This window comes from Schistocerca serialis, chromosome 1 (genome assembly GCF_023864345.2).
Source record: "Schistocerca serialis cubense isolate TAMUIC-IGC-003099 chromosome 1, iqSchSeri2.2, whole genome shotgun sequence".
In the NCBI taxonomy this organism is placed as follows: Eukaryota; Metazoa; Arthropoda; class Insecta; order Orthoptera; family Acrididae; genus Schistocerca; species Schistocerca serialis.
This window is the reverse complement of record NC_064638.1, coordinates 805,778,489-805,801,584: the sequence shown is the minus strand read 5'-3', so window position 1 is coordinate 805,801,584 and position 23,096 is coordinate 805,778,489.

Genomic DNA, 23,096 nt, shown 5'->3' with positions numbered 1-23,096 from the left:
TTTATTGATAATTGAACAGGGAACCCTATCATTTCTTAGTATTACCGCTAAATACCTATGCCACGTAACGTGCTCAAGATGTTTACCATTATTCTGTAATGAGATACGATTAATTTCGTTGTATTTGTTATAGACATTATCTTACATTTGTTCACATTTAAATAGAGCTGCTATTCATTATAGCAAGTGGAAATTTTGTCCAAGTCCACCAACAATTCCTTACGACTGTCCTGTACACAACAATACCGTCACACTTTCCAGTGGATTAAATCACCGATAACAGTATAATATTTTCTTGCCTTTTACATCAAAGCGCAGGAGTGTAGAATTTGAAAATAAGGCATCATGCAGCTACCTCCTGTTTTGAACAGTATTCTTTGTTATTTTTATGTTCATCGACAAAATCAGACAGTAAATATGTTCCCTGTCTGTACTATAATAAGTTCAATTACAGTGGAGAATTAATGTAAACCAGTTCCGAATCGATCTCAGTTACGGTAGCGTCCTTTTCTAGCAACATAGTCTGAGTAAAGAGAGTACGTGTGCGACTGTGAGACTGGTAGGAAATGTTTCACGATAGAAAATTCTAAATATTTTATCTAGATCAAATATCAGTAACCATACACGGATACCTAACATATCCGACATGTAACACGAAAACATTTTGCACTTCACCCTAAGACGATATGAACGAAAGTGTATGTAGTACGGTAAATTATTTTGCTGTTACTCGAAATCACATTCAAGTGCTAATTCGAATGCAGGGTTGTCAGTGAAGTACAGCACTTAGAACTGAAAGCACGTTTATTACGAACATCAACGCACACCCGGAACAGACCTAAACTAGTGGACGGAAATTGCAGCTACGAGCGCGTGCTGGAAAGTAACGCCTCCGAATTTTTAATTTGAAGATTCCTAAAGTTTTTTAAATAAAACAATGTTTATTAATATTCTACAATTTATTTTCCATGTATAGATATTTATTTCTCAACACAGTCACCCTGGCTACAAACACATTTCTTCCAACGAAAGACCAGTTTGTTAATACCGTCACTGCAGAATGTTCCAATGTGTGGAGGATGGTCGACGACAGTGAACCCAAGGCGTCGGGTTATAGATTTCGCAGCGCTTGTGTTCGATATGGCATTGTCATTCTGAAGGAGAGGGTGCCCCATGAGTCGGCTAACCCTTCGAATTCGAAACTCGATTACAGCACGCTGTATCTCGCGCACAGACATAGTTACGTTACACACCACCACGTTACATGTTACAATTCGGAGCCCTCTAGACGCAGAGGCCTGCAGTTATGTAGACATGAAGAATAAAGATGTAGAATGTTAATGACGTTTGTTTTATTTAAATTCCTTTAAGAGTTTTCACGGAAACATTCGGAGGCACTAGTTTTCAGCACGACCTCACATTTATGCAAACGTAACACGTTCCAGTACACTGGTATTTACACAGCCTTCAAATATGCCAGAATATACAAGTATTACAAACGTAAGATACTTTAAGAATCCTCCAGAAATGACAATTACTAAATAACAAATAACTGCTGGTAGTGAGGTGTGAACTGGGGACTCGCGGCATGCTACGCATCGGCACTAACTTCTACACTGTACTGTAACTCGAGGCATTCTTCCCTTTGCTGAAGAAAAGCGACCAACTTTTTCAGAAATTATCTCAGTAGTCGACGGCAGCACTATGAATTGAAACTAGACGTCCCAGAGGTAACAGCAGTAACAGCAGTACGTGCTTCCGTCATTGGCGTTCATTACAGTAGCTCACTTACCGTCTAATGGATTTGTAGAGATCTGACCAGTGATACCTGCGTCTTACTCTGTCTAAAGTCTCCTCGAATCCTAGGTGACCAGATGCTGGAGCATCGTAGAAATACTTCAGGGTAGCTGGTCTTAGATGAGCTGGGATACCCCTCAAGCATTTCCGCCTTCATAGATTATCGTTCCGTTCTACAATGCTTCATTATTAATTGGAATTTTCCTTCAGTCGGTTCTTTCTTCTTTAAGGTTTCTACGTTTTTCAGTGCTGGATCTTCTCTCTGATCAGTAGCAATCTCATTTAACGTAGGGATGATAGAGTTTCACAGCATTGTTTCGTCAAAGGATTCCTTGAAAGGCAGTTGGCATCCCCGTGTTTGCGTACACTTTGGTACGCCTCTGTGATGTCTTACAGCTGGTTCCTCAGTCCCCTTCTTGCCAGTCGTTCCCGATGGATGTTTCAGGCTAGTCAATCAGCATAGAGAATAGTGGTCCATCACAACGGTGAATGGTTTACCGAATAAAAATGACTGGAGCTCGTTGATGACCCAAACAGCTGCAGCTCATATAGGACTGGAAGAGTACTCTAGAAGCATAAGCTATCACCTTTTAGCACCTTCCTGAAGTTGTGCTAGAACTGCCCAGATCTTAAAACTGCTGACGTCGCTTCGGTGAAGTTCTGTCTCGGAATTCTCGTCCGACAGCGCTGGAACTGGAAAAGATGTCAGCTCCTCCTAGAGGACAAAGGAAGACTTTTTTGTGCCTCATTCCAAGAGAATTTGGCGTCTCCCTGCTGTAGTTTTTACAAGGAATTTGCATTGGTACAGAAGTTCATTACGAACTGCCAACAGTACGAGCACATGCAGAGAAAATTTCTCACATCACGAATGTGCCGAGGAATTGGAAAATCTGTGACTGCTCTTATTTTCTCTGGACAGGAACGAACTATATCGCCATTCACTGGATGCCCCAACATTTTTGTTTCTTTTTTCTGTTTCAGGCAGCGGCCTGCAGTCTGAACACACTTCAGTATGGTTGTCAGATGGCTCAGATGGCCTTCAAATCTCTTTGAAAAAATAATAATGTCATCCTGATAACAAAGATACATTGTCCGTTTAAGCCGTGGAAGCAAGTTGTCAATCATATTTTTGAAGGTCACTGGAGTGTTACACAGTCCAAGCCGTATAACTGTAGCTCATGATGGGATTCAGGAGTTACGAAGACAGTCTTTTCCTCGTCAGCCTCTTCATCCTCGATTCGCCAGTAACCTGTCTGCATGTCCATAGTAGACAAATACTTCGCTAATTTCAAGGCAGTCTAGGCTATCATCAATGTGCATCATTGCGTAGTCATCTTTCTTCATGATAGTGTTCAGTCATCATCAGTAGGTCATGGTTTTGTGGTTAGCGTTGCTGACTCTTGATGACGGGGCCCTGGGCTCGATTCCCAGCGGGGTGAGGGATTTCTTCCACTAGGGACTGTGTGTTTGTGTGTGTGTGTGTGTGTGTGTGTGTGTGTGTGTGTGTGTGTGTGTGTGTGTATTATCCTCATCCTTATTTCATCATCCGACGCACAAGTCACCAGAGTTGCGTCAAATAAAATGACTTGCACCTGGTGGCCAAAATTCCCAGAAAGGATTCCAGGAGAAAAATGCCATTCATTTCTTTTTTTGTTCTATCGTCTATAGTCGACGCAGGAACGCTAATTGACGTCCTTCTTCATAAGAACAATAGGAGAGGGCCAAGCTCTCTCTGAAGATTCAGTGATGTTATCTTGCAGCATCTTCTGCACTTCCTCCCAGAATAACCATTGCTCAGCTAACCGTATATGAGATATGGGTAACTGGTGGATGATTTCTCATATTGATATGATGCTTTATCATGAACCATTTGCTCTATCTTTCCTCCAACCCGTATTTGAAAGCATTTGAAAACTGACGCAGAATGGCCATCACTCGCGGACATTGTTCCTCGGTGAAGCCAGATCCTGTTGGTCGTTTGATAGTAGCTTTCTCTGTAGTCTGTAGTGGTGGTGTGGTGGTGGTGGAACATAATTCTTCCCCGATGGTACTAAGCTGCACTTTCTGGACTGGTTCGACTGTTCCTATGCACTCACCATTGGGGATGAGTTGTGGTTGCTCGCGACAATTAGCGACCAAAAGCACTCCTTGACAACATACTCCGCTTATGATCATCGTTGCCATGTAGATTTCTTTTGTGAGCTCAAGTAGCTTTTTCCAATCGACCAAAGCTTCACAGTTTAACTGAGCATCTCGATGAACGGGTGGAAATCGTCTCATTGATAATGGCGGTATAACAATGTCTTCAAAGGCAAACAACAGTCTTTGCTTGTAATAGTAGCTTCGTCAATGTGGAGTTCTGATCTTTCACAGCCTCTGACTATTTGTGACACCTGCAAGAAGTCCCATCGCAGGATGACATATTGACTACATCCTGACAAGGGTGTTCTGTCATTGATAGTTATTCCTGCAATACATGTCTCTGTCGGCTGGACATATTTTTCATTTACGACCTTCAGCATGGTGGTCTTCTACAACTGCCATTACATAGCTGGTCATACCTTTATCCTCCGGCTGTTTTTCTGTTGTATTTCCTCGATTCTCTGGTATTATTTGATGAATTCTTCTGTCGTTGTGGCATCGTTTGCCAGAAGAGCCTGGTACATGTCTTGTGCGCCTCCGTTCATCAAGTGCAAGATTTTGCCGTCTTCCGTCATATTGACGTTCGCGATGTGGCATAAGATCAAAACATTCTGTATGTACGACGAGCCGTGTTCTTTATTTGTTCTTCCTCCAAGCGAAGTTGCTGCTGATTGTTTCCAATGTTTTCTTCAGTTAAACCTGGAATTTGTCCCATCTCTTAAGCTTCTCTTTATTGTTCTCGAACCACTGCTGGGCTAGGACGTCCAAGTAAAAGTACACATGTGCTAAACACACAATGTCGTCCCACAGTTTGTATCTGGTGATCCTTTCAACTATTTAGTCGAGTGCTGCCCAGCATCTCTGGAAAACTGCTGTTTTCCGGAGGCTGCAGGCTGCAGGCAGCCCATTCCCATGGCAGTTTTTGATGAAGTTGCTGTAGCTACAGCCGACCCTGCTGCACATGCCTCAAACCCTGCAGTCAGTGCTCGAGTTGTGTCACGAGAAATGTTTCTCCCCTGGTCAACTGTTCAGAAGATTTTGCAGCGCAGTTTACACTGGTACCCTATAAGATTCAGAATGTATGTGTACCTAATGAAGATCCCAAGCTAGGCTGCAACGCTGTGCGTTTGCACTTCGTTTTTTGACACGCATCCACATCACATTCTGACTGATTACAGCGGCATTTTTTCACCTGATGGCAGAAAGTGAATTTGATGGTTTTTTATTTTTTTTTCCAGCATATTCGACAAGTCCGCCGATTAATGAACATATATACGGTGTTTCAGCATCCTGCAATGTATACAGCCAGCACTGCAGCACTTAATTGCAACCACCCGGTATAATATCCATGTGGTTAGAGCCTTTTACACAGCGATTATCTGACATGTTTACATCAGACATTTGTAATTTGAGGCAGTACGCGACATGTGTCAGTGTGGAAATGAACCACTTGGCAGGTATTCAGTTAGTAGTGACCTTTTTTTTTCTTTTTCAAGCCGAGTTGTTCTTGTTTGAAATAAATTTGTATTGCTACATTTAACAGCAAACCGATGAAATTAAAATAATGAATTTTACGGTATGACGCTTCAAGGATGTAAATCCAAATTCTTACGGATTTACTTGAAAGTTACGTGAACAATACCTTTTCCACGTTTACTAGTGTTACTAATAAAAATATAATAAGTGTAGTAATAATATCAGCCCAGTTATCGTAGTGATGAATAGATTTCTCATAATATTACATTCGTGTCAAAAGCGAGCAATGATATTAACAGAATGATGAGTCACCGATATCGAAAGAGCCAGATGTGAAGAACAAATGATACGGTATTCGGAAGAGCTATATGTAAGACAGATAAGTTTTAGAATAAACATCGAAGATCATGCGTTAGTAGAAAACATATTCCGACTAAAAATTAAATTTGCCGTTTTCTATCAAGCGATGCAGAAACTTTTAAACCCTGAATTTTAGGTAATGATACATTAGAACAAATTCAATGCTACCAAGAGCCAGCGCATCAGCTTGTTATTTTAACCATATAAATTATTTTTAATTTACGCTATGAGGAATTGAAATTTTGAGCCGATCCCTGTGGTGGTTTCGGAAGGCTTCATTGGTAGCGCTCTGCGCCCAGAAGACAGGGATCTGCAATCGAGTCCAGACTTCTCCACATAATTTGAACTCGTCATAAATAAATGCTTACTTCATTCTTTAGCCATATCTTTCTACTTCTTGCGCAACCCATGAGGCACCTCTGCAGATCTCAGTACATACGTTTGCTTTATAAAGTTCTTGTTAATATATAACTACCCGTGACGTATCCTTCGTCACAGAGTAAAACTGAAGATGATGATCCGAGATTGTGTTGTGTGATGTCCTTAGGTTAGTTAGGTTTAAGTAGTTCTAAGTTCTAGGGGACTCATGGCCATAGATGTTAAGTCCCATAGTGCTCAGAACCATTTTTTGATCCGAGATATTTTTTTTTAACAATGGAAAGTCATCTTGTCTTGCGATTAGTGCGTACGTACTAAGAGACTGTCGTTATCATTTCCTTTATGGCTGTTCTATAAGATGCGACTGATGGGTATCACCTTCATTCATAGAGGTAACATCAACCAGAGACAGAGCGGGAAAGAAAGAGGGAGAGAGAAGATACCATATGTAAGTGTTCTAGAATGTGTTTCGTTGTCTGCTTGCGATCGATTACTCTCTTGCTCCCGTGAAAAGCTCCTCTCAGATTTCTCTCTCTCTCTCTCTCTCTCTCTCTCTCTCTCTCTCTATATATATATATATATATATATATATATATATATATATATATATATATCTTTCCTTCTCTCTTTCTCTCCATCTTCATTGTGTCCCCTTGTCTTGATCAGGAACTACCTCGAAGACCATCTAACTGTCTATAAAATTTTTGATGCGTAAAACAAAGAACTTCACCAATTTATACGTCATTTTTAAAGAATATCTCGGAATCTAATCGCATGTCGAATGACCGTCTTTTATATAAAGGCACAGAAACGTAGTCGGAAGTACGGTAAGCAAGTCGCACTCATTCTTATGTCTTGTATTTTTTGCCCAAAAAACTTTTGGTTTCGTAATAATACCAAGGAGAGGTAAATATTGATTTGTTATTCGGCAGCAATCGTTTCTGTCAGTCAAGCAACTAACTTGGATCTGACAGAGTACACAAAGCCATGAAATCGATTCCACAAAGCTATGAATGTGTGAACATGTGTTGGCTTTCTTCTTTCAGTTCAGTATGCATGGGTATATTGCTAATTGACAAATAGGTCGGCGTGCGGCCCACACGCAGTTGGTAATTGCGGCCGGCGACCCCTTCACGGGCCACCCGGGCTAAACGAGCGCCAGCCGGCAGTTTCAATTTATGCTGCACTGCCCGGATGTCATTTGGCACTAAGCCGCTTGTTTAGCTCCGCTTCGCACTTTCAGCGAAATGGTTTTAATGCCAATCTGAGTAATTGGATAGTTAACATGTGTAGCTTAACTGTTTAATGGGCAACATTACAATTTTATCCTGTAACCACATTCTGGACTTTAGAAGGAACCAGGGCGGTGTAAACGTGTTCATCTGCGTTTTGGATAAAAGGATCGTGGACTCTTGTAGAAAGATTGAGTTCCTCGTTATTCTCTTCCTGACAAAGTATTCAAGATTTAAATGACATACGAGAGGCTTTACCTTTAGCAATTTACGTAGACTGTTTGATATGTCTATCATCCTGAACATGATGGGAAGAAATGGAATATGGTATCTCAAACAGATGATTGATTAGGTGCATGATCTTTCGTAAATTGAGTACCGTGGTTTCCACTGCATTTAAATTGGTGGTAAGTTCCAATGGGACCAAACTGTTAGGCGATCGGTCTCTAGGCTTACACACTACTTAATCTAACTTAAACTAACTTACGCTAAGAACAACACACACACCCATACCCGAGGGAGGATTCGAACGTCCGACGGGGGAACCGCCCACTGCGTTTATACGTTTCATCATGTCCTGAAGAAGAATATATTGGATCTTGAACTTCCAGTTTTTTTTTCTTTTTTTTAACTATCACTTCTTTCATGACCCCTTATTTGTTATCGCGTGTAGCCAAACTGCTAACATATACTATACGTTACAGTTAAATATTCGTTAGTATTTGAGACCGTATGATCATATGGGGACAGTACTCGCCGTACGTCTCTGTCTCGTAGGGCGAGTGTATCGAGCAAAGCCTCCGTCATTAACATACTTTTTTGCAGAGATCCTCGCCTGTGAGATAGCCGCTTCGAATATTGGTGGTGGGAGAGATATACAGTTTTTGAGCGGCAAAGGGAGGAAGGTAGAAGTGTAAAGTTCCTGATTACAGACTTCTCACCAATGCCCTGAATTAAATACCAAACCTCTCCGCTGAGTCTCATGGACTGACATGTGACCGTGTTGATGGTGATCCGTTCGTTGGATGGGGAGGTTAAGCACACACCCATCATCGTCACCTACTCCCAAAAGACACAGTTAACTTCCTCACACGACAGGGAAGGGTGTCATTGCCTGCAGGGGCTGAAAACATTATCCGATTAGGCGGAACCTACCCCTAGAGTCTCCCAACGAACAATGACATACGACTCCTTCTTTCGCGGAAAACGGAACCACACTGAAACACACTATAAGTGCACTTGTGATCTAAAAGAGGCACTCGTTGCCTGCTGGAAATATTCCACCACCCCGCCTTAGAGGCTTGAGAGGTCTTTGCAGAAGACTAAGCTACAATTCTACGAAGCTGTATATCTTGGATGGGCCGTTTGCAGATACAAAGTACTTACATTCTGCTGGCTATTAGAATTCCAAATTTTGAGGCTCCTTTCGCTTGTTCACTTCCTAGCTAATTACACTTCTCCTGGTCGATTATGAAATGCCTAATCCTTACCATTATTTGAGAATCGGTTGGGTGGAGTTCATTAAGCACAGTGGAGAGATGTCAATATTAGTTTATTATATACTAAAATACAGGGAGGGAAAGGCTATTTACAATTTGTACGGAAACCAGATGGCAGGTATAAGAGTCGAGGGGCATGAGAGGTAAGCAGTGGTTGGGAAGGGAGTGAAACAGGGTTGTAGCCTATCCCCGATGTTATTCAATCTGTATATTGAGCAATCAGTAAAGGAAACAAAAGAAAAATTCGGAGTAGGAATTTAAAATCCATGGAGAAGAAATTAAAACTTTGAGGTTCGCCGATGACATTGTAATTCTGTCAGAGACAGCAAAGGACATAGAATAGCAGCTGAACGGAATGGACAGAATCTTGAAAGGAGGATGTAAGATGAACATCAACAAAAGCAAAACGAGGATAATGGAATGTAGTCGAATTAAATCGGGTGATGCTGAGGGTATTAGATTAGGAAATGAGACGCTTAAAGTAGTAAATGAGTTTTGCTATTTGGGGAGAAAAATAACTGAGGATGGTCGAAGTAGAGAGGATATAAAATGTAGACTGGCAATGGTAAGGAAAGCGTTTCTGGAGAAGAGAAATTTGTTAACATCGAGTATAGATTTAAACGTCAGGAAGTCGTTTCTGAAAGTATTTGTATGGAGTGTAGCCATGTATGGAAGTGAAACATGGATGATAAATAGTTTGGACAGGAAGAGAATAGAAGCTTGTGAAATGTGGTGCTACAGAAGAATGCTAAAGATTAGTTGGGTAGATCACATAACTAATGAGGAGGTATTGAATAGAATTGGGGAGAAGAAGAGTTTATGAGACAACTTGGCAAGAAGAAGGGACCGGTTGGTAGGACATGTTCTGAGGCATCAAGGGATCACAAATCCAGCATTGGAGGGCAGTGTAGATGGTAAAAATCACAGAGGGAGACCAAGAGATGAATACACTAAGCAGATTCAGAAGGACGTAGGTTGCAGTAAGTACTGGGAGATGAAGAAGCTTGCACAGGGTAGAGTAGCATGGAGAGCTGCGTCAAACCAGTCTCAGGACTGAAGACCACAGCAACAAGAACAACAACATACTTCGTGGAAAGCTATTATTAACTTATAGTTACAATATCATGCCACGAGATTCGAATAAAAATTTAACTTCCATGAATGCTTCAATATCGGACGATATTATCTACTCGCCGATCACCGTACAGTTTTTTCCGACAAACGACTGTACAATTCAGTGCACAATTCGGCTACCTTTACAGTGCTTCTCGCGTTGAGTATTCACGACCGATGACATCTGAAGGCTTCTCTTTAACAACTGTCCTGCTGGCGTGCGGACAAATCGAAATTATAGTAAAACCCATTGCTGATCCCAGAGACACTGTACTCATATATGCCCACGATCCTGCCGCGACCTGACAAGGACGCCTGGACACAGGTTGACCCGCATAACATATGTGACAGTCCGGCAGCACCCCGCTGTAGCAACAGAAGCAGAAAATGAACATAGGGGCCGCAGCTGGATGCAGCCTAATTTCCTCCGCCAGGCACGTGATGGAAGTAGGTCCGAACTAGAAATCCTTGTACCAGCTGGGTACATGAATAATTTAGAGTAGTAGTTATTAGAGCAAGTTTGCACAAGTTCTATTCCGGAAAAAAGTTGCGAACGAGTGCATACAAATGTAACTATTTCATATGAATTATGTTATTCATGAGTCAGATTTTTTTATGGTAAGTTATATATGTGATTGAGAGATTTAAATACAGACTATTCTAGTGAAATACATTTTTCTAATTGGAATCAATTTAAATACACTACTGGCCATTAAAATTGCTAGACAAGGAGAAATGCAGATGCTAAACGGGTATTCATTGGACAAATATATTATACTAGAACTGATATGTGATTACATTTTCACGCAATTTGGGTGCATAGATCCTGAGAAATCAGTACCCGGAACAAACACCTCTGGCCGTAATAACGGCCTTGATACGCCTGGGCATTGAGTCAAACAGAGCTTGGATGGCGTGTACAGGTACAGCTGCCCATGCAGCTTCAACAGGATATCACAGTTCATCAAGAGTAGTGGCTCGCGTATTGTGACGAGCCAGTTGTTCGGCCACCATTGACCAGACGTTTTCAATTGGTGAAAGATATGGAGAATGTGCTGGCCAGGGCAGCAGTCGGATATTTTCTGTATCCAGAAAGGCCCGTTCAGGACCTGCAAATGTGGTCGTACATTATCCTGCTGAAATGTAGCGTTTCGCAGAGATCGAATGAAGGGTAGAGCCACGGGTCGTAACACATCTGAAATGTAACGTCAACTGTTCAAAGTGCCGTCAATGTGAACAAGAGGTGACCGAGACGTGTAACCAATGGCACCCCATACTATCACGCCGGTGATACGCCAGTATGGCGATGATGAATTCACGCGTCCAATGTGCGATCACCGCGATGTCACCAAACACGGATGCGACCATCATGATGCTGTAAACAGAACCTGGAATCATCCGAAAAAATGACGTTTTGCCATTCGTGCACCCAGCTTCGTCGTTGAGTACACCATAGCAGGCGCTCCTGTCTGTGATGCATCGTCATGGGTAACCGCAGCCATGGTCTCCGATCTGATAGTCCATGCTGCTGCAAACATCGTCGAACTGTTCGTGTAAATGGTTGTTGTCTTGTAAACGTCCCCATCTGTTGACTCAGGAATCGAGACGTGGCTTCTCGATCCGTTACAGCCTGTCATCTCGACTGCTAGTGATACGAGGCCGTTGGGATCCAGCACGGCGTTCCGTATTACCCTCCTGAACCCACCGATTCCATATTCTGCTAACAATCATTGGATCTCGACCAATGCGAGCAGCAATGTCGCGATACGTTAAACCGCAATCGCGATAGGCTACAATCCGACCTTTATCAAAGTCGGAAACGTGATGGTAGCATTTCTCCTCCTTACACGAGGCATCACAACAACGTTTCACCAGGCAACGCCAGTCAACTGCTGTTTGTGTATGAGAAATCGGTTGGAAACTTTCCTCATGTCAACACGTTGTAGGTATCGCCACCGGCGCCAACCTTGTGTGAATGCTCTGAAAAGCTAATCATTTGCATATCACAGCATCTTATTCCTGTCGGTTAAATTTCGCGTCTGTAGCACGTCATCTTCGTGGTGTAGCAATTTTAATGGCCAGTAGTGTATTTCATATGTATTATGTTATTCATTAGTCAGATTTTGTTATAGTAAATTAGTAAATTATATATGTGATTGAGAGGTTTAAATACAAATTATTCTAACAAAATTTATTCTTCGAATTGAAATCAATATAATCACTTTGTGGTCTGACCCAGTGGGAATATATTATGCTTGACGTTCCAAATGCCTTTTTTTTTTTTTTTTTTTTTTTTTTTGAGGTTGTGGAACGTGCTTACTACTAATGAAATAGCGGAATTACTGGAGGGTGTAGGTGAAGATGAAGATATCCAGGGTTCGATATTTGCTTTGATCCACCCTGCGGAGGTATAATATCAGACAGCCACTCTGGAGAAGAGGACTGTCAAAGCATAAATAGGTTGAATCGAAATCAGTTTTCGCACCGGCCGATAATGATGACACATCCATCAGTGATGTCACTTCTACTAGTACTTCTCAAATCTGTGAATCTATTCCAAAGACATCTGGGACTAGTTGACGAAGGTCACTGCGGCGTCATCGTCGTGCTGATGAACAGGCTCACTCAGCTGGGCAGTCTCACAGGGCTAAAAGTTATTCTGGTGGCACCTCTTTACGACATGGAAGACAGCGTAACATCAGGCCGTGGAAATGGATAAAGAGCGATTTGCTTCCGCGGCAGGATGAATTGTCACCGCCAGCTCCATTAGTAGTGCTTACACTCAATAAATATAGTAAACCAATAGATTTTTTGAGGTGTATCTCAACTAAGACGTCATGCGACATACTGTAAAGCACGCGGTAATGTACGTAACACTAGTGTCTGTCTTTCGGGGGATGAAATGTAGTGTTTCTAAGTGTATTCATTCTTAGCGGTTACGCTCCTTATCCAGATGTCGCCTGTTTTGGGAGGCCAGCAAAGATACCCACCAATTTTAGTGGCCAAATCGACATGACGTAACGGGTTAGAAGTGGTATTCATGTATTTTCATGTCGCAGACAATAATAACTTACGCAACGATGACATAATGACTGAAATTCAGCGATTGTTCGACATCATGATCGAAAATTTTCTAGTGTGTGCATCCATTGAGAAAAGCTTCATTTGATACTCTGTTATTGACATCGTGGCTGTAAACAGCATACTCATGAAAAGGCAGGCCCTTTTGGATACGAAGCATGCGTTGCAACATCTTGTTTAGGGTACTGTTTGGAACTTGACTTATATGGGGAACGATCTGGAGCACCAGGTGCAGGGCTTGGAGATCATTTTGTTACCCAGCTGACAAATACAATAAAGAATTAATATCGTGACCCACAGTTTTCTGTGAATTGTGACATTTTTTTTTTTTTTTTTTTTACACACTCGAAGGGTCACTAACTGGAGCAATAATTGTTCAAATGGCTCTGAGCACTATGGGACTCAACTGCTGAGGTCATCAGTCCCCTAGAACTACTTAAACCTAACTAACCTAAGGACATCACACACATCCATGCCCGAGGCAGGATTCGAACCTGCGACCGGAGCGGTCGCGCGGTTCCAGACTGTAGCGCCTAGAACCGCTCGGCGCAATAATTGTTCTCTGACTGCTAGTGGACTGCTAGTGGAACATGAAGTACTGGGTGTACGAGATATCCCTAAAGACTCCAGAGACCTGATTGCCCGTCTGGCTAAAGCTGCAGCTATTATTCGTGAAATGTCAGGTTATTTGGAGTGTGTTAGACAATCATTAGCTCATACATGGTATTTGTCCACTTATGTAACCAGACGATATTTTCAAGAAAATCTCTAAAACAATGTTCATCACATAGCAGTTTCAACACCGTCTCTGAACATTACTAGTGTCAAAACTTTTATGGACTTCAAGGCTCGGAAACGTAGTGCCTTTCACATTTTTGCAATGTAGGAAAAGTCGTTCTTTCTATCTCCTCTAAACACTGCAAAATTTGGCGTAGGTAGTGTTTGCCAGCGACTAGTGTGTTTACACAGTGCTTATTCGTAAACAAATAAATACATACAAGTGGGAAAGTAATCACCAGTATGGTCCATGAATGCGGATGTCGCATTAAAACTGCACGTTCCGCTAGACACACTGGTGTGCGACCTCAGGTTTTGGGCAGCGTGCCGTGACGTGCGCCGGCTCGTTCGCCTTTGCGAAGAGGCGATCCAACTGCGCATTAGTATGCGCGACCTCATCGAGAACGAATCGAATGTTAATGACGGGCGTGTCTGCAGCAGCGAAACGAAAACGGACGCTGGCAGCGGCAGCGGCCGCGGCTAATTACTTATTTAGCCTGCCGTGGGGTTCGCCGAGCAGCAGCCGAAAAAGAGCCGAGGTCGCCGGCGCAAGCCGCGCCGCTCTCTCGTAAAATCCGAAGCGAACCATCAATCAGCCCAAAGATGGGTTTTAAAAATTAAAAGTGCTATTAAGATTACCAGAAATAATTGGCCGTGTAAATAATACAAGTCTCAAATCCGCTGTCGATGAAAATTACATCATTCGAAATTGATCCGTCGAAAATAATAGCGTTTGTAGCATCGCCGGGCGCTGTCGTTTTGCTCTCCGGGAGGGATATAGTGTGTGTGTGTGTACGTGTGTGAAACAGAGAGAGAGAAAATGGGGGAGAGGGAGTAAGCAGAATCATTCTGGCGAATTAGGCACTCGGATTGCAATCCAATCTGGCGAGCACAATAATGTGGAATATTTATTAACCGCCAATTTGCGTTAATAATTAAGGAGCGCCTTGCCGGGCCGGCCGGTGTCGGGCGGCGCGTCTGCTGCTTGCGCTGCCCGCCGCCGCCGCCGCCGCTAATCGCATTTCCCGCGGCTGCAAATTAAAATTCATCGCTAATTACCCGGGCCGCCTAATCCCGCGCCGCGCTGTGCTGCGGGCCGCGGTTCAGCACGCGCCGGCTTTCGGCCCCGGCGCCCCCCGATCACGTGCTGCCATCTGTCGGGGTCCGGCAAGCTGTCTCCAGGGCCCGATTGACACTTAGCGCCAGTGCCCGAAACGAGGGCAGCCGGAAACGCTCGCTCGTCGCTATTACAGTGCGTGCACGTAAAAGCGAGGGCAAACGAAGCGTTCTGTGCAGACAGACGGAGAACACTTTCCAAAGTCACCAGTTTGCCCTTTCTGCGCTCTCGTTCCTGTACAATGCCAGCAGCTGACTGCGCTGCAAGCGCTTGCACTCGCCTAGCAATGTTCTTATTGATAACAGTTTCAACGTTCCAATCAACAGGCTGTCGAGCATCACACTCGTCCTCCGCTCCAAACGCAACACCGCCCCTGGTCATGGTGGCGTCACTTAGCGCCACCTCAAGGAATCCCCCCCTGTCCTTCCTGGCTGTCCTTGCTACCCTGTACAATGTCCTCCTCTCCACTGGCTTTTACCCCGACCTGTGGAAGACTTCCCGTGTCCTGCTGTTCGCTAAACCCAACAAACCCACCTCTGATACCTTTTCCTATCGTCCCATCTGCCTCACCTCCGTGTTCAGTAACGTCTTCGAGGCCATCCTCTCTCGCCGTATTCACCGCCACCTTAACCAGCATCACTTCCTTCCCCTTACCCAGTGTCGCTTCCGGCCTTCCTTCTCAGCCAACGACCAGCTCCTTAACCTTACCAATCTTCTTTCCCTCCAACTGAACGCCTGTCGCTCCACTATCTTTGTTTCCCTTGACCTCCAGGACGCCTACGACCGTGTCTGGCAACCTGGGCTCCTCTTCAAACTCCAGACCTATGCTCTCCCTATCAATTTCGTCCGTCTCGTTGCTTCCTTCCTCTCCTGTCGTCCCTCCTCTGTCACTGTCCACAATTCCAACTCCTGTACCTTCTATTCCTCCATCGGCGTGCCCCAAGGCTCCGTCCTTTCCCCTCTCCTCTACCTCCTGTACACTGCTGATAAGCCCAAACCTCCCCCACCCGTTCATCTCCTCCAATTTCATGATGACACCACCTTCCTAGCCCTTTATCCAACCCTTCAAAGGTCCCAGTGTACCCTCCAAACCCACCTTGACCAGTTCACCGCTTGGTGCAACCTTGGCCTTACCCTCGACCGCCACCTCACCTGGACTCCCCATCTCCTTACAATCCAACACAAAGCTCTCGACAGACTCCACCATCTGAAACTCCTCTCTGGGCGGACATGGGGACTGCATCCTTCCACCATCCTTCACACCTACAAAGCCTTGATCTACCTCATTCTTTGTTATGCCAGCATTGCTTGGATTTCCATCCCTCCCAGGTTCTATGAAGCCCTCCAAATCCTCAAATGCCATGCACTCCACCTCACCTTCTGCATCCGCCTCCCATCCCCTATGTGCATCCTCTACGACCTCATCCACTTTTCGCACCTTCTCCTTTTCCTTGAACACATCCACACCCTGTATATTGTCCGCTGCCTCGATGCTCCTCACCCCCTGGTGTCTCGCTTCTTCTCCACCCCCAGCCTGTTGGCATGCTTTTACCATTGCGTCTCACACTCTCTCCATCTCCACACCCTCCACCTCCTTTCCCAATCCAACTTCCTGCATCTACCCCTCCCATATGATGAGCTTCGCCCTGATGTCTACCCTTCCTACCAACTCTAACCCCACCTTCCTCCTGCCTCATCCTCAGGGCTCCCTCTCCTCCCCCTCCCTTCTCCTGAGCAGCTTTCCCCCTCCTACACCCCATCCCTCTCCTGTGCTCCCCTTCAGTGTCCCTGCACTCCCTCCTGCTTTGTCTTCCTTCTTTATCTCTTGCCCTGCTCGTCTCCTGCCTCTTTGTGCGCCCCCTGCACTCCCCTTTCCTCTTCCTCCCGCCCCCATCCCCCCTCCCCTCATTTTTCCTCCTCTCCGACCTCCAGTCTTTCGGCAGGCCCCTACGAGCGGTTTTTATTCTTTGAGAGTGTTCCGTTGTTTCCAGTGGGTTTTTTTTACGTGTCTCGCTCTGTGTGATTGTTGTACTGTGGCCGACTTTTAACTTGTGTTTGACTCCAGTAATTTTAAGTATGCCACGGATTTCCAGTTGTGTTTTTTTAACTTCATGTTGACTTTTTAATTGTCCACCATTGTCTCCATATTAGTGTATATTTTAACTCCCATCGTCTCCAATTACTGTATTTTTATGTCCCCTTTTTACCCCCCTTTTTTATGTAAGAATTACCCTTGTATTTTTGTTAAAGCCCTTTGGCTGAAGAGCGGTGGACTGTGCTACTGCCAGCCCTCCCCTGCCCATATGGGACAGGGGAATGAAATTACAATAAAGGAAAAAAATAGGCTGTCGAGCTAGAAACGTATATTCTATTTATACTTTAACTAGTGGCTCATCCCATCTTCACACGCATTTCACTAATGAGGAGAACACGGCAAGTGCCATTACCTGATTTCCTAGAAACATCGATCAGTGTCTCGGCTTATATGTCGATACACGACTGTTTCTGAAAAACAACAGTCAGTTTTTAGCTATTTTCGAAGCACTTTATGTGCCGCGCGATATTCTCAGACACAATGATGGCGAAGTGGCTAGTGTAGCGGTTTCTTAATCTCGTGCCCCGTGTTTGAAACCCGATTCTTGGTTTAATTTTATTTTTAATGTTTTCATCTACCCATGTCCGTAGAAGGTTACTAAACAAATGTGGGGGCACAAGGGCGTTATATTAATTGTAAAATGACAATTAGATTTCACAGTAAGAGTCACAAATTTATTATATAATATATGTTTTATGGTATACTGTAAGGTTAAAATTTCTTTTAAATCCTCATATTCTGATATTTTAATCATCTGTATTCTTCAGGAATATTTAGTGCATTCTCTTGGGTGACACACACCGTAGAAACATTCGAAACACAGATATTTCGAACACTACGAGCATCGCGTTATGACAGGTTTGCCAAAGTGACTTTACTTCCTATGAGTCTCACTCGGGAAAGAAAAGTTATTAACACTGCTGAAGATTTCGCATGCTGGCAGTAATATCACGCCAAACCATGCATCACATCACTTTTCCGAAAACTGGAGCTTATTATTGACTGTTAAGCAAGACATACTACAGGATTTTCAACGAAAACAGTTTCAAATAATTTTCTAATTTTTTACAATTCATTCATCTGAAATACAATGAAGAAACGAATACGGACAACGTTACATCTTTATACACTGGAAAACATTCGAGTGCTAATCTTCTAAAGACATGGGTATATAAATGAAAAGCAAAAATAACAGTAATAATCGTGTTTGGAACACGGGGAGCAAAATTAAGAAGGGGCGACGCTACCCACTGCCCACGATTTTGCCTGAGATATCACGTGCTAAAAGCCATACGCAATACTTCGAAAACGTTGACCATCGTTTTTCCTAAAACGGTCGAGTATCTACGACAAACTAAGACACTTTTTCGCTTATTTTAACCCTTCTTCCACTGAGGGAAGTTTCCAGGAAATCGAGTTAAGGCATTTGCCGCCTTCTCCTCGTAAATATCTAAGGACATACCAATTGTTTAGCTTAGCGGTAATAAATTACTTGCATAAATCTTTCAGTCTACCTATTAGTGAAAACCGTATTAAAATCCCTACAGTAGTTTCTGAGATTGGACATCACATACAGACAGAAAAACGTGACGGGGGACTTTAATTTATAATATTTATAGAATAAGAAAATATCTATAGACATTTACATTCCGGTAATAATAATTTCGTGTGATTGAATGGCCTGGTGCAAGCGTTTTAATTGGCCGCCACTTCAGTGACTTGCGTGTCCCTAACCTACCCAAGTTATCCAACGAGGAGAAGGAGGCTTACAATTTAACATGTAATCCAAATTACGTGTCGTTTCTGGGAAACAATTGAGAGGTGAGTTGTAGACTAAAGTAGTCCGACCAGGATTCGATCCTGTGACCTTCCACTCGCTTTACGACTTTTTTTTTCTTTTTTCTTCTCTCCGTTCTTTCGATCTGTTCCTAGTCATTCTTATGTCTGTGCGGATGTCGTATGACATATTCCACATGTTATCGATGAGAAACTTTAATCAGTTCTTCCATTTTATTTTACTTTTTTTTAATTGCAGAGGGTAGCCTGTTCCGTGACCGTAGAAGCTGAGCTACCGTGCCGACACCACTTGATCGCCAGGCCCGATCCAGATTACACGCCAGCTTTGTCGCACACTGCAGTTGCTGCGGCTCTTTGCTTTGCTGCTTCTCCAACCAGACAGCACCTCCTCTAAAGCTGATCAGCTCATAACTCACATCAATGGCCATGAGGTGGAACTCCTAACACCGGTTAAATGTGGAACAGATAACAATATACATACTACTGGCTCAGTATTACTTAGCGGAAAAAATTATATGCACAAGCCTTCATAGTCAAGCAGTCTCTGTATTAGTGAAAACAGTATCAAAATCGCTACAATAGTTTGTGAAATTAGTCTGAACACACAGAAAGAAAACTCGGCGGGGGACTCTTATAATACATACAGATTTCACATTTCAGCTAGACTTCATGAGCAATTTGACTCGCCATTTCCGTGGATTCTAAACTGTTTTTTATCTACTGATTTTGATACCGACCATGAGACCTCAGAAATAATGCTATTCATTTTTTCGAGGCAGAAAATTCAGAAACGCTTTATTTATGTGACATTTGTTGCAATACGGTAACAACTTTCCAATACCCTCGTCATCGAAGGCAACCGCCCTGCTCTCCACTGATTCCCTACGTTGGTCTGCAGATCGCTGACGGTGCCAAAATTCTGTCCTCATAGCCGACGGTGCATGTGAGCGAAGAGATAAAAGAGAGAGTGAGTCAGTTCCGTATTCTATGGTGGGAGATCAAACACTGCCCACCGAAAACACTGCATTCGTTGTTGCATCTGCAGTGTTCGGCTGAGAATTGTCATGAAGAAGGAAATGCGTAATATTTTCGTTATGTGGGTTGCATGAAATCAGGCGGAACCCCTCAGGAGGTACTTTACAAATGGCATCTTTACATGCTCTCTGTGCGCTCAAAATTGACAATTGCGACGTGACGCGATCGTTGGGCATACAAGGGACATTGTGCAACACAACTGCACAAAGCTTCATCTGATTTTCACTGTGGCTTTAATTTCGCGATTGATCAGATTTAGAAAAAATTGCTCTTGTAGTACTTCATTTTAAAACGATTAACGACGAAACTGATTCAACGTAAGCATATTTTCCCCTTCAGTTTTGACTGTTAAGAAGTGAGCTGCAGAATTTAACAGTGGTGCGTATCCTTTGAAGATGATGGACAGTCTGGACGCCCACGTACCTGTACTACCATTGAGACTGTGGTAGAATAGGACACCGTTTTGAATCGTTTTACATTAACTGAAATACCGTTTATTTGCTCCCAATAATTACCTTTTATTCAGAAATCTGAAGAAATGATTGGGTGGTTGAAGATTCACATCAAACGATAAGCCTGAAGCTGCAACAGGCGCTTGCGGTAGGGTTGGACAAATTTTGTTTCAATACGTTTCAAAAAGCTAGTCACTCATGAACCTAATATTTACAAGTCGACTTTAAAGTAATTAAAAAAATATCTCTTAGAACTTATGTTTTCGTAAGGTCAAGGCATTTCGAACATCTATAGGTAGACGCTATATGGTTTCTTTTATATATATATATATATATATATATATATATATATATATATATATATATATATATATATATAGCTAATTCTCCCAAGGCAATGATCCGGAGGTGAGGGGTTGATAGCATTCTGATTGCTACTGTTCATTCTAACAGCATCTAAAAACAAAATACTTGACTTCCAAATTGAAATAAATGTTGAAATTTCTGATAACACAGTAGATACAATGTTTGTAGCGTTACTATGATGATTCAAGGAGTGGTGGGTGAAGGCAGTTCGACATTACTGGGTCGGAAAGAGGACTGCCTTTTAGGATTGCCCCGGGAGAGGGTATGAATATTGCATGGAGACGAGGAGAGGACGTACACGTTCATACAGGTGCGATTGAGGCCGAGGGGTCAAGTGACGGGGAAGACACTGACTTTTTGGTGTTAAAGTTGCCGGTGTGCCCAAATTCATTTCCTAAAATAGGTATCAGTGACAGCAGTTTTCAGATCGCAGAGCCCGCCGCTTCGATACCCTCCAACAAGCCAAGTAGATAAGCACTGCTTATGGGAGCGCCGTTCGCATCTTGCAGCGTGGCACTCAGCTCTGTAATGGCTGTTTGATGAGGACTTCAAATGTTGGGGCAGTATTCCAGCTATGGTCTTACTAATGTATACTATGCGACTGCTTTTGCACATAGACGCATTGTTCTTATCCACTATCCTTTCAACAAGTCTAAGATTTTCATTCGCATTGCATATTATAGAATTTAAACATTCGTCCCATTTCATTAAGCTTTTTAGTATTGCTCAAGTACTTAAATGATGTGACATACTCAAGCCGTCCATCATTAATCCAGTAATCGGGTACTACCGGAATCTTTCTCGTTGTTACAGAAATTGTTTCATTTATCCACATTTGAAGAGAGCTACCATTTGTAACAGCAAGTGGAAATTCCTTTCAATTCCTCCTGAGTTTCCTTACGATCTCCCAAAGACGATGCTTTGTTGTTGAGAACAGCATCGTCAGCGAACAATCTGGTAGTGCTGCTGACCCTTTCTGGTAAATCGTTTATGTGTGTTGTGAAAGTTAGAGAGGTCCTATTACGTTTCTATTATGTTTTCCTGGAGCATGCTTCATTTTCCTTTCTTATCTGCAAAGCCGCGCGGGATTAGCCTATCGGCCTAGCGCGCTGCAGTCATGGACTGTGCGGCTGATCCCGGCGGAGGTTCGAGTCCTCCCTCAGGCATGGGTGTGTGTGTTCGTCCTTAGGATAATTTAGGTTAAGTAGTGTGTTAGCTTAGGGACTGATGACCTTAGATTTCACACACAATTTTTTTTTCTGCAAAATACCAGCCGTCAGAAATATTTACTGGGATATATACTCGTACTCAAAGGCGAAGAAAAAAGAAAAAAGAAACACGCACCACGAAGGAGTTACGCGGATTGGTCACAAATTGAAATTCATACAGATATCGACAGAAAATGCAAAATTGTAAAGCTTGGCGACCACAGGGTGAATGTGTGACGCTGCAGCTCAATTGCTCCACGCGACAGGCAAGGATAGTAAACAGGAGACATGTCGATACCAGGGCACTCAGTCTTTGCAAATTCCATTCCGTGTACTCAGTTGCACAGTAACTATGCCTCGCAGACTGATGCGCGAACAATATACGCAGAGGTCAGCATTTGAGACAGGACGTGTAGCTGGGCTCAAAGAAGCCTCTGGGAGTAATCAGCAAACCGCTCGGCATTTGATTAGGAGTGATGCAATTATTCTAGATATTGACTGGAATGGATGAACCAGAGCCGAATACAGCGTCAAGAAGGACGCAGTCGACCTAGAGAGGCGAAAAGATTTGTCTTCAGTGATGAGTCCCGCTTCAATTCAGCCTCCACGATCAGCGAAGACGTATCTTGAGCACGAACGGGACGTCAGTGGGATATATACCTGACTGTTGCCCGCGTATGCCCCGGCAGCCAGTAGTGATGATCTCGGGTGCCACTTCCTTTCATAGCTGGGCCACTTTTGTTGTAATACGCGGCGCTCTTACAGCACAGCGGAACTTTGACGACATTCTACGCTCCGTTTTGTTGCCCTTCATGGCAGGCCATCCTGGGCTTACTTTTCCGCAAGATAATGCTCGGCCGCATACGGCGAGAGTTTCTACTGCTTCTCTTCGTAATTACCAAACCATACCTTGGCCAGCAAGGTCACCAGATCTCTCCATAACTGAGAATGTTTGGAGCATTATTGGCACGGCCCTCCAACCAGCTCGGGATTTTGACTATCTAACGCGCCAGTTGGACAAATATCTGGTCGCATAAGGGCCAGAGGTGGACCAATGCATTACTGACTTGCTCAATTTGTGAAACTCTTCCTCCAAAATACATCATCCAATATTTCTGAAATTGTAATCATTTGTTTGTCTGTATGTGCATATCGCATCTATCGATTTCCG